General features: G+C 37.0%; 1 long non-coding RNA gene across 1 annotated transcript in view; it reads left to right on the plus strand.

Annotated features, from left to right (window-relative positions):
* The window catches only part of LOC122227548, a 26,619-nt gene continuing 13,461 nt past the window's right edge, over positions 1-13,158 (plus strand). The window contains exon 1 of the long non-coding RNA XR_006206112.1: positions 1-62. This is a non-coding gene — a long non-coding RNA (uncharacterized LOC122227548). The remainder of the gene's footprint in view (positions 63-13,158) is intronic.

Below are 13,158 nucleotides of genomic sequence, written 5' to 3' on the forward strand. Positions count from 1 at the left end.
AGAGAGTTTCTTGAGACAGTGCCCTTGTTTATTTGTCACTGTGTGGTAAAGCCCAGCACTTAGTAAGTAGTTATTAAATATTTTATTCCAATGTAAATCGTAGTTATTTAAATTTGAATTTCTGCTTGTTAGATGTTAGCTTATGGAAATACATTTTTGTAAATTGATGTTGTATCCTGCATTCTTCCTAAACTCATTTATTCTGGCAGTTTTTTAAGTAGATTCCATCATATTTTCTAATAGAAGATCATGTTGCTGTAAATAAAGACAGTTTTACTTTTTCTATTCTAATCTAGATGGTTTTTATTTCTTTTCTCACCTTATTTTACTGACTAGAACCTCCAGGACAGTGTTAAATAGAAGTGGTAAAAGAGGACATCCTTGTCTAATTCCTGATCTTAAGTAGAAAATACTGAGTCTATCACCATAAAGTGTGATGTCAGTTATAGCTTTTTTCATAGATATCCTTTATCAGGTTGAGGAAATTTTCTACATACTGAGGGTTTTGAATCAGGAATGGATGTTAGATTATGTCAAATGCTTTATGTTGTTGTTTTCATTAAGATTATCATATGAATATTATTTATTAGTTTGTTAATATGGTGAATTATATTTATTTTCTTAGAATATTAAACCAACTTTGCATTTCTGGGATAAACCAGAAACATATTATCATTTTAATCAACTTTTAGATTCTGTTTAAGACTTTTACATCTATGTTCATGTAGGATATTAGTCTATAGTGTATTGTTTCTTGTAATGTTTTTGGTTAGTTTATGTTGGCTTTAAAGAATAAGTTGGAAATTGTTATCAGCTCTTAACTTGTCTGGAAGACTCTGTACAGATTACTATTATTTCTCCCTTCAGTGTTTGATGGACTTCATCAGTGAAGCCGTTTAAGCCTGAAACTTTTGTTTTTTGACAGGGTTTTGATAACAAATTCTATTTCTTTAGTAGAGATGGGACTCTAGATTATCTATTTCATTTAAGGTATCTATTTCATAAGATTTGTTAGTTTGTGTCTTTCAAAGAATTTATCCATTTCACCTAAGCTAGTGAATCTATTGGTATAATGTTGTCTATAATAATTCCATATTATTTTTTTAATATCTGTAGAATCTGTAGTTATGTTGCATTTCTCATTCCTGATATTGGTAACTATACCTTTTTCCTTTTTTTTCACTGATAAATCTGGCTAGGGTTTTATCAGTTATTGATCTCAAAGAATAATCTTTTTTAATTTAATTTTTTTATTAATTTTGTTTCACGTTTATTTATTTTGAGAGACAGAGTGTGCAAGCAGGGTACGGCAGAGAGAGAGAGAGAGAGAGAGAGAGAGAATCCCAAGCAGGCTCTGTGCTGTCAGTGCAGAGCCCAACACAGGGCTTGATCCCATAAACCATGAGATCATGACTTGAGCTGAAATCAAGAGTCAGACTCTAAACTGACTGAGTCAATCAGGTGCCCCAAAGACCCATCTCTTTAAACATATATATATATGTGTATGTTTGTGTTTAAAACTGAATTTCTTGTTGGCTGAATATAGTTTGGTCTTTTTTATCAATCTGATAATATGTATCTTTTAGTTGGGATATATAGACCATTCATATTTAATGTGACTATTGATGTGGTTAAATTTGAGCCTACCATCTTACTGTTTTCTGTTCATTTCTTCTATTCTTTGTCCCTCCCCTTTTTTCTGCCTTCTTTTGGATTAATCAATTCTGTTGTTGTTAATACCATCTAGTGTATTTTCATATCAGATGTTGTAGTTTTCATCTCTAGAATTTCTATTTGGGTCTTTTTTTTTTAATATTTCCTGTATCTCTACTTAAATTTTTGAATATTTTAATATACCTGTCTGGTAACTATAACATATGTGTCAGTGTCAATTGACTGATTTTTGTCTTAATTATGGGTTATATTTTTCTGCTTCTTTGCATGCCTGGTAATTTTTATTGGTTACCAGGCATTTACATTTTTACTTCATTGGTTGCTAGGTTTATTTATATTTCTTTAAACATTTTTGTGCTTTGTTCTGGGACTCATTGTTTTTGGAAACAGGTGCTTTTGAGTTTTGTTATTAAGATTTCTCAAGTGGGATTGAAATGCTCAGCGTAAGGCCAATTTTTCAGTACTGTCCAAATACTAAGGCAAAATTTTTCTGTGTGTTCTACTAAATTCTCTATGAATCATGAGATTCTAGTTTGGATGGTGGTAATAGATAGGTCCTACTCTCAGTTCAATGCGGGTGACTATACTTTCCTCTAATCCAGACAGATTCCTCTTGGCCTTGGGTAATTTGCTTACATAAAAGCACTGATAAATATTTCAGCAGAATACTTAAGGGGGAAATTATGCAGAGCTTCAGAATTCTCTCTGTAGGTTTTCCCCTCTGTGGGACTCCTTCTTGTGAATTTTAAGTCACTGCATTCTCCTCAGATTCTCAGCTTCATCTCCGCAACTAAAATCTTCTAGATTCTATCTAGGTTCACTTTCTGGGCATCACAGCACAGAAACATTTCATAGCACTAAGCTGGTACATTTGGATGACTTACCTTGTTTAGTGATCATTATTTTTTATCGTATGATGTTGAGTATCTCGGACACTGTTGTTTTAATTTTTATTATTTCAGGCAAGAGGATAAATCTAGTCTTAAGAGCTTAATTTTGGTTGGGAGCTGAAGTTCACCAACTGATAAAATTTTTGACATAAATTTCAGAGACCTGCTTAGATTTCATATAGAACAACTTGGGGGGGGGTGTGTTACATATCTTTGGAAGTGGGAAAGTGAGATTATAGTATTTTATGACTAAAGGCATTAGGCATAATATGCTAATGCAGGCTGGATAATGCAGGAGGCAAGAAATTTTAAAAAGACTGTTAAGACTTACAAATAGTGTGTACACTATGTATATGGTAGTGAATCAAAAGAGAAACTCCCTCTTCTAAAGTTTTTTAATCTACACCCGATATGGAGCTCAAACTCCAAGATCAAGAGTTGTGTGCCCTTCCGACTGAGCCAACCCGGTGCCCCAAAGTCCCTTTCTTCATCAGACTTCATTAGAGTTTGCATGAGCACAAGTGTTTGCCTAATTTATTATTTTTTGCACTCATTGAGATGTTTTATTTAATTAGGATAGACAATATAGCCCCAAGAATATATAACATATGACATGCATTACCTCACAGCTTTGTATTTCCCCATTGTAACACCTGTATTGTATTATAATTGGCAATTTATTTGCTTCCCCAACCAATCTGTCAGCTTCTCTACATCAAGATTAGGGTGTTTTTATTTAGTCTTTTATCCCCATTGTCTAGCACAATGCAGAACACATAGCCGGTATAAGTGAGTGAACAAATGAATGGATGATTAGATGAATGAATGGTATAAATTTTTAGTATTAGGGTTGACTGTCAAGGAAGTTATTTTGGATAAATGGGTCTTTTGGTTACTTTTAGGTCACTGTCCTGACACCTAACAGTCAAAATAGCCAACACATTTATTCTCAAGCCCAAATGAGGTTGGTGTGTAATAATAATAGGGTTATGTGCTCAGTATATGGTTTTTTTTTTTTTTTTTTTTTTTTTTTTTTTTTTTGTGAGTCAGCTTCACACCCAGTGTGGAGCCCAGTGTGGGGCTTGAAGTCATGACCCTGAGATCAAAACCTGAGCTGAGATCAAGATTCAGATTCTTAACCAACTGAGCTACCCAGGTGCCCCTCAGTATATGTTTTTTTAAAGTTTTAATACTAATCTCTGTGACAACATCAAGCTTTTTATTGCCTTCAAATTTAAACAAATAAACAGCAGTATTTCCTAAACTCAAACAAGTGAGAAGCTAATTATATGTCCATTTGAGCAATATCCAGTACTTACTTCATGATATGGCAAAGGCAGCTCTATATTCTTCCAATATGAAGCAATAAATTGATAGATAAAATTTTTAAAAGGCAGCAGTTAATTGTGGATCATGGCCTTGGCAGCAGGATCCATGTATGGGTCTCTAGGACCAAGAACAATGCCTAGAAGGGGTGCCTGGGCGGCTCAGTCTGTGGGACGACCGACCTCAGCTCAAGTCATGATCTCATGGTCTGTGGGTTCTAGCCCTGTGTCGGGCTCTGTGCTGACAGCTCAGAGACTGGAGCATACTTCAGATGCTGTATCTCTCTCTTCTCTTTCTCGCCTTGTGTTCTATCGAAAATAAACATTAAAAAAATTTTTTTTAAAAAAGAACAATGCCTAAAAATGAATGAATGAAGAGGTGAATGAACAACACTTCATCCTTCTATAGGTTAATTCACTATCTCAAAATGACTCTGGGAGCATAACTCAAAAAAAGGAAAAGGTAAACCCATTTAACAAAGTAATATCTATAATTGATGAGGATGCTATTATTATGGTTTATGAAGAGAATACCCATTTTTTAAAAAAATGTATATTCAATAACACATATATTTTATAATCAAATGGCCTTGGGCCACTTTAGAAAATGGGTGGGAAGATTGTTTTTTAGGATATTTTTGAAATATAATGCTGTAGCTTAGCTCAAACTATTCAAGCCATGATTCAATACCCTGAATTCCAATCAAGTTTGTAAAATGAGGTGTCACATTGAAAACCTCTGCCAGAATTAAGTTGCTTCTCAGAAGGTCAGAATAGTACAAGGGCACACAGGGGAAGAGAAGGAGAGAAGCCACACATAAAAGAAAACATGGCAAAGTTGTGCATAAGTTATGGGGCTTTAATGATATTTTATAATTCAACGTCTGGCCAGATATTTGATAGGACATCAAATATAATTATGAAGAAGTGAAATATCAGAAAAGAATTCATTAAAGATGCTCAAGTCAGACTTGTCAAATTGACTTATTTCCAAACTCTGCTTATGTTACATATAAAAAAAAAAGGTCAAGGGGGGGCGGAAATTAAATTAGATTCTGATAGCTTACCATGCAAGCTTTGTTTTTTTTTTTTTTTTTTTTGTTTTTTGTTGTTGTTTTGTTTTGTTTTTACCATGCAAGCTTTGAGGTTTAGTTTGCAACTGCTGATAATGGCACAAAAATGTGCATTCAAGCTGTGAGATATTCCGTGAAACTGCTACAATGACTTTTTCTGGCATCAATCATAAATGCAGAAATTCACATTCAATCCGATTTGCTAGCTTTTTTTTTTTTTTTACCACTATAAATCTCTCATGATCTTTCTTTAGCTAAGTTCATCATAACTGCCTGGTCATATACAGTTGAGACAATTATTCGAAGAAACTACATCTTAAAAATCACTTTCATTTTTAGTGTTCACACTTCTGAGTGGACACTATAGATTTTTTGTTTGAATCATCTACTGTTGAGCTAAATTGCTTTTTTATATATTTTTGTATGAGGACACATTTCTGAGTGGGTAATGTGTTATTATTTATATTCATTAATCAGGAATTTCTTTTAACAACTGATTTAGAAAGGCTCCAATTGCACTGAAATTACATTTTAACTGTTACATTGAAAAGATCTATTTTAGATTGTTATGGCTGTGAAGCTTCTAACTAGTAGAACATAGATTTGAAAGAATCAGTATAAAGTTCACATTTGAAATAGGGTAGAAGAGACAGTGGTGCCATCTCTTCTATGAAGGGCATTAAATGAATTTCTCTACTATGGAATGGAGGAAAACTATTTAATCAGTCATTGGACCACTGGCTTCTTTCAGAGCTTCTGGGAATGTAAGAGGTGAAGAGAAAAGGAAGTGACAAGGAGTTCCTTCTTCCTCCCTGCCCGATGTCCGAACTTGGATTAAGTTGGAAACATTAGCTGGGTTTACAGAAATAAATAGATTTGTTGGTCTTTATTGAATTAACAGTCAGATTAATATAGTAAAACTACTATCAATTCAATAAACATTTCAGTCATACCAATGACTAGTTATATTTTCTTTGACTAGACCAACGCAGAATCCAAGATTAGTATAAAGGAGCTTAGAGATTATCTAGTACAAACCTCCCATTTACATGTTAGGATATTAAAGTTTGAAAAGTGTATCTAACTTATTAGTAAAAGTCTCATTGCTTTTACTTTCAACTTAGAATTGAAATGGCCTTCAATGGAGTACTACGTGGCAATGAGAAAGAATGAAATATGGCCCTTTGTAGCAACGTGGATGGAACTGGAGAGTGTGATGCTAAGTGAAATAAGCCATACAGAGAAAGACAGATACCATATGTGTTCACTCTTATGTGGATCCTGAGAAACTTAACAGGAACCCATGAGGGAGGGGAAAAAAAAAAAAAAGAGGTTAGAGTGGGAGAGAGCCAAAGCATAAGAGACTCTTAAAAACTGAGAACAAACTAAGGGTTGATGGGGGGTGGGAGGGAGGGGAGGGTGGGTGATGGGTATTGAAGAGGGCATCTTTTGGGATGAGCACTGGGTGTTGTATGGAAACCAATTTGACAATAAATTTCGTATATTGAAAAAAAAAAGAATGAAAAAAAAAAAAAAAGAATTGAAATGGCCTTGGTGTGGAGTATAGCAACTAGATTTGGGGTATGTCAAAGCATATTTTCATATTTGTCAATTTTAATCTTTTCTCTCCACCAGAGAACATTTACTTCTGACAGCCCATGTGTGGCCCATATGGATGCCAGAGAGCACTTTTCTTTTTCTTTTTCTAACATTTATTCATTATTGAGAGACAGAGAGAGACAGAGCATGAACATGGGAGGGGCAGAGAGAGGGGGAGACACAGAATCTGAAGTAAGTTCTAGGCTCTGAGCTGTCAGCACAGAGCCCAACGCGGGGCTCGAACCCACGAGCAGTGAGATCATGACATGAGCCGAAGTCAGACACCTAACTGACTGAGCCACCCAGGTGCCCCCAGAGAGCACTTTTCTATGTCACTTTTGATTATCAGGGGTGGGGCTCTAGGTCTTGTCTCTCAATTGGGCTATACCCAATATGAATGTCCAGACTGAGTTCCCTGGCAAAATTTACTTCCCACCATGGAAACCAATTTTCATGAACCCAGCTTGTAGGAGTCTGTCAAGCCAATAAGAATTAAGCTGTGATCTTTCTAGATTCAAATAGTCATGTTAGTTAAAATCATGCTACATGAGAGATAAAGCAGTGTTTACCAAATCTACATTGTCATAAGAATCACCTGGGATACTTTTTAGAAATACAGATTCTCTCTCTGAAGATTCAGGCTCATTAGATCTAAGTTGGTAGTTAAGACAAGATGGAGAAACACAATAGGGCATGCAGGCTGGCTAAAGCAAGGCAGGCACAATAGAACTTAGATGCCTGTTATCAGGGTAGGAAAAGCTTAAAAGGCAAGATCAGAGGTAGATCAGACAGAGAGGCAAGGGACCTTGTTCTTATTGGTTAGAGCATGCTTCAAAGTTGAGGCCAGTCAGGGTCATTTTTGGCTCTACGGAAAGACTCAATTCTCTAGAACTACCTCGTTGGTTCTTCTTCTAGTATTGTGTCATTAATTCCAGTTTACTTTGCTATGTCAAATTGTAAGTTCCTATAATTCCTGATGTTCCCAGTGTCCGGCATCATTGTCACTTGATTCAGATTGCTGGAATTAAAGCAAAACGGATTCTATAGGGATGGTGAAGAAAACTTACACAGAGGAATTCTTCCCGTTAAAGATGATTTAAAATTTTGCCTTTTAAAAATCATTGGCTGAGACTGTAAATGTACAACTCTCTCTTTAACAATGGTGGGACAGCTTCATTCTCTTGAGTGCTTTAGCGTCTGAATCTTGTGGAAAAGGAATGCCTTTTGTTGTGACCGGAGGCTATGGAAAAGTGTTCATGCCTTCAGATGATCTGGAGAGCTGTTCAATTCTGTCTTAATTCTCAGCAGCATCACATGGCTCCTCTGAGATCTTTTCTTTTTTTCCTGGTGGAAAGGATCTCTTAAATTATTTTACCTCCTTGTGCCTTTGTTTCCTCTTTTAATATGCCACTAATAATTATACTTACCTCAAAGAGTTCTTCTGAGAATAAAATAAATTATTAATGCAAAGTACTTAGAATACTGCCTGGCAACAAGTGCTCAATAAATGTCAGCTATTATTATTTCTGTCACTTCAGAAGGAGAGTAGTTATGATGCTGAGGTAAGACAGAAAAGAATCATTGGGTCATGTGGAAGATTGATGACAAACGGTGGCCCTTATTCATGCCCTCTGCAATCTGTCTTTATAACTCTTTCTATCAAGAGATGGAATCTGTTTTCCCACTCCTCGAAACTGGGCTGGTCTGTGACTTCCTTAGACCAATGGAATGTGGTAGAAGAGATGCTGTGCCAGTTCCAGGCCTAATCCTCTAGAGGTATTGCCCAAGTCCATTCTCTGTCTTAGGACTTTTGTCTCTGCCGTGAAAAAAAGCCCAGGCTAGCCTGCTTAGAAGGTGAGAGACCACATGAAATGAAGACGATTCATCTCAGCTGAGGACATTCCAGGTCAGGCAAGACCAGAAAAACTATCCTGAGCCCAGCTGAAATTGCTTAACTGCAGAAGTATGAGTTACATAAATAGTCATGGTAAGCTTTTACATTTTGGGGGTGGTTGATAAAGGGGTAGAGGGCTTTTGGGAAGAAAGGTAAGTTGTGAGAAGGTGGCCAGAAAACGTATAGTAAGCAACAGTGTAATAAGGTTTAATAAGGTTTGTTAACCAGATTTGTCAGTGCCTTCTCCATTGGTGAGTTGTTGAGTTCTCCTTTTCCTGTTATAGGAAAGAGGGACATCTTTACAAATGGAAATTTCCTCCATAAATGTGAATTTCTTTTACAAAAGGGAAACGTGTGCCCTGATTTTAGATCTTTTTCTGGGTGTTCTGGTTCTCAGTAGCCTTTAGCTCAAAATAACCCACATGCCAAAGAGGCATATTTTGGGGTGGTGTATTCTGGTACTGTTTAAGATACAGAAGAAAAAAACCCCAAAATTTCTGGTCTTCAGGAGTTGTATTAATTTCCTATTATTACCACACACTTAGTGACCCAAACAACACACATTTATTATCTTATGGTTCTAGAGGTCAGAAGTCTAAATTGGTAGGACAAGGTCACTTTCCTTCTGGAGCCTCTAGGGGAGAATCTATTTCCTTGACTTTTCCGGCTTCTAGAGGCTGCTTCTATTCTTTGACTTGTGGCCCCTTCCTGTTTTGAAGCCAGCTGCGCAGCATTTTCTCTTCTGTTTTTTGCTTCCATCTCTTCACATCTGTCTTCCGTATTCCTCCTGTTTTTCTTCTATAAGGACCCTTGTGATTATATTGGGTCTACCCAGATAATCTGGGATGATCGCTCTATCTCAGGATCTTTATTTTCATCACATTTACAATGGTTTTTTGTTTGTTTGGTTGGTTTTTGTTGTTGTTTTTTTTTAAGTTTTATAAGGTTGATAATCAGGGGTTTTTGGCATGAGGACATGAACTTGTTTGGGGGCCTGTTATTCAAGCAGACACAGGAGGATGCATTTTAGTAAAGCTCATCTTTATAGGATAAAGCCCAAATTTTTGAATATGAGTCAGATAAATTTTTATGTTCTTTCTTCCCAGCTGTGTCTCCAGTAACTCCCTGCCTCAAATACGTAGTTCAGCACTTCTGCTTCTATTATTCTTCCCTAACAGAACAGATCTGTATCTCATCCCTATGATTCGCCCTTTTCCTGCGTACCCCTCCTCAACAGCCCAGCACCCACTGCCTGGAAAAATACTCAGATAGGGGCTTCGCCTTATCTGAGAAATAGCATCCCTCTTATTTACTCCCAAAGGCCCCTTTGCCTGCCTCCACCACTGACTGTATTATACTATATTAGAACTGTTTATGTGTTGGCTGTCTTGCTCCATTACTCAAAAGCTCCTTGAGAGTAGGGAGTGTGTCATTCATTTTTTAAGGCTCATCACTTAGCATGGTATCTGGCACACAATAAGGGCTTAAGAAATGTCAAATGAATATCACTGAAATTATTTATCTATTACTAATTATATGAGGAAGAAAGATGGGAAAAGTTGAAGGAGTTTTTATCTTGAATTGTTAAGAAAGTTTTTGGTAAAGAACAGATTTCTCGCAGAGCCTGGAGAAGGAACAGCAGACAGGGGAAAGAGATGAGATGAGATACACATGACTCACAGGCAGTGATGATAACAAGAGCCAGAGGCGCTGAAGCTTGAGGGCTGCTCCTCTCGGTTGGGGTGTTTTTGATGTGTGCCTGCTTTGATCCCTGCTGTGTAGCTATGGCCCAGGATGTTCTGGAATGAAAAAAACTACTTACTGTTTCCTGTTCCCAAGATCCAGGGTGTGTTACAGAAGAAACACATGGTGAGGGGGTTGGTGGCAAAAGAATATTCATTTCCCAAAGGTAAATAGTCTCTCCAACATGGCTTCAGAGCTGAAGCAAAAGCAAAGAGGATGTACGGAGAGGCCATTTCAGTGTGCAGGAGAAAAGCAGAATGCAGCATACAAGCAGAGACAAGAGGAAAACACTGAAGGGTGAGGTCAGCAAAGCTGTGTTGGTAATGGCAGCAGTGGCACACTGAGCCATGCGTGGAGGGATTTTGTCAGCCTCTTGGACAACACATGGGTACACAGATAGTGACATCTCAAGTGCTCTTATACTAAGGAACAGGACAACACAGTTGAGATCATGATGGGGGGGGTGCACACAGAAATACACTGCTGCCCCTCCCTGTATGGGAGACCAAGTGGAACTCCCACTGTGAGTTTATTTCTAGAAGCATGAATTATGTCCAAGTCATTCTTATTAAATTTATCTGAGGTGCGGATTCAATTATTCTCAAAAATTCCTTTTTGAAATAGAGCTTCCAATTTAGAAGTATGCTAAATCTGTACAACAGTCAGATCCTATTGACCATCTCAGGCTAGACTCTTATAAATCTACTGGTAGTTTAATCTTCCCAGCTTGGTAGAGAGAGAGCAGAATATGAATTTTTAAAAGGAAGAAGTACGTAGAACACCTTTGGGAGGTCATTGTGGGAAAATCAAGCACTATCATGCCACACATATTAAACAGTTTAAAAGGCAAACAGCTGGGACTGTACCTAAGCAAATATCTGATGGGACTTGATTAAAAAGAAGCTCTTTCTAAAATAGGCTACTTTTTAGAGTTAATTGTCCCAGCTCCCATATCCTGGTATTTGATGGGGTATATAAGCCAAGTTCAAAGTCACTGTAGTTCCACAAAGGTCGAAATCACATGATTTAGCACATCAGAAAAGAGAACTGGAAAAGTTCTTGCACATTTGGACACTAAAAAAATAGTTGACCGAACGAACACAAGTGGAGAGAAGCTGAAGCACCGAATCTATAAAACTTGTGCTTGTGAATGGGGTTAGCAATTGGGATGAAACATGAATGCCCTAAGTCCTGTGAGCCTCTGAGGCTTGCTTGGGTCTCTGCAATTTGGTCCCAGCAGAAAGCTAATAATATTAATAGCTGTGTTTTAATTGAGAGTGCATTGTGTACTACATTGTGAACTAGATATTTTAGATATATTGTTTCTAACTCTCAAAATAACTCCCCAAGGTACATAGTATCATCCCTGTTTTACACACGGGGAAACAGCTGTGAAAAGTTAAATAACTTTTCCAAAGTTATGTGGCTAGTGAATGACAGAACAGTAACTCAAACCCAGATCTGACTGCTAAATCAGTGTTTTGTACTCATCATACCACACTATCTCCAACAATATATATATTCCGAAAAATATTATCCTTGTAATAAAATTAGTACATGTTTGTAATAAATACAGGAAATATAGAAATGTATAGGGGAAAAATCAGTAATGACACCTCCACTGCTTTGTAAACATATGGCAATGCAAATAACTGATTCTCATTATTTGCAATAATGTTCTATAAAGTCACCATGGATACTGAGTTAGCAAATACTGAAAACTTGCTTCTAGGATAATTACAAGTTTAGGTTCCTGTGAGATTCTGGTCACATTTTCATCAATCCATTAATTCATAACCTTGTTTTGTGTGTGTTTGTTTAAAGACATATTATTTAATATATGTTGTTGATGCATTAACGTTAACTCATAGCCGACAGTGCTATAACTCATTCCTGAATGAAGCTTATCTAACACATGCATTTTCTCTGTAAGATACATTCCAGTTTTGGTATGCCTAGGGACATTAGATAGCACTTTAGCTCTATGCTTGGGGTTAATTTTAAATAGTGAAACCACAGACCAAAAGCACAATAATGCAAAAAAACATAGCACCACATAGACTGCAAAAAAAGGATGATTACTTAGAGTATGAGAGCTGAAACAAGAAGGCAGAATGTCACCTTGTTCAACCTTAGTTGGAAACATGCGAGTTGGTGATTCAAATATTATGCCGCTCTGGGTATGTCCAGGAATGACCGTGAAGGTGCTGCAAGTGTCAGTTTGAGGGTTAAAGCAGATGAGTTCACAAATATGGAGTTGTGAATAATGAGGATCAAAAACTGATTGGTTCTGTGAAAATCATAGACACTGTACAAGAGAGCTTTTCAGAAACATTTATTCTATAAAATCTCATTTAGAGACTTCGGTGCCCCATGCCCAAGACAGATCCATGCAGCTAGCTATTTATTTCATTTAACATCATTTGAATCTCTCCTAAGTGTATGCTAGGCACTGATAGGTGTTGGAGATAATAACGAACAAGACAGTTCCTAGCCTCTAGAAGCTCATGGTTTGATGGAAGGAGACAGACAGGTAAGCAAATTATTTTAACAAATTGTGGTAAGCTCAGTACTGGACGTAGGCATGGGGTCTTTTGGGAGCACACACAAGAGAGCCACTTCATAGAGGAGGGGTTGCCTCAGCTAAGTACTAAGGACACAGTCTGATTCAGTCAGGTGAAGATGAGAGGGACTGGTGACTGTTACTGCAAATAACACACAATAACATAGTAGATGTTAACAAAGGCCAATTAATGTGATTCGGAAGTCTTTGGAAACCAGTAGTAAAATGATTAATTACTAATTATTCTGGCCTGTGTTTTCCAGATAGCACAGGTTTTACTATATTTCTTTTAGCTCAGCCTGGACTTTATGGATCATCATAGCATAATTCATGCTTCCAACATGTCTTAAATGCTGGATAAGCAAAGGATCTTGTCTTGGTGTAGTATTTACCAAGG

Source organism: Panthera leo, chromosome C1 (genome assembly GCF_018350215.1).
Source record: "Panthera leo isolate Ple1 chromosome C1, P.leo_Ple1_pat1.1, whole genome shotgun sequence".
Lineage (NCBI taxonomy): Eukaryota > Metazoa > Chordata > Mammalia > Carnivora > Felidae > Panthera > Panthera leo.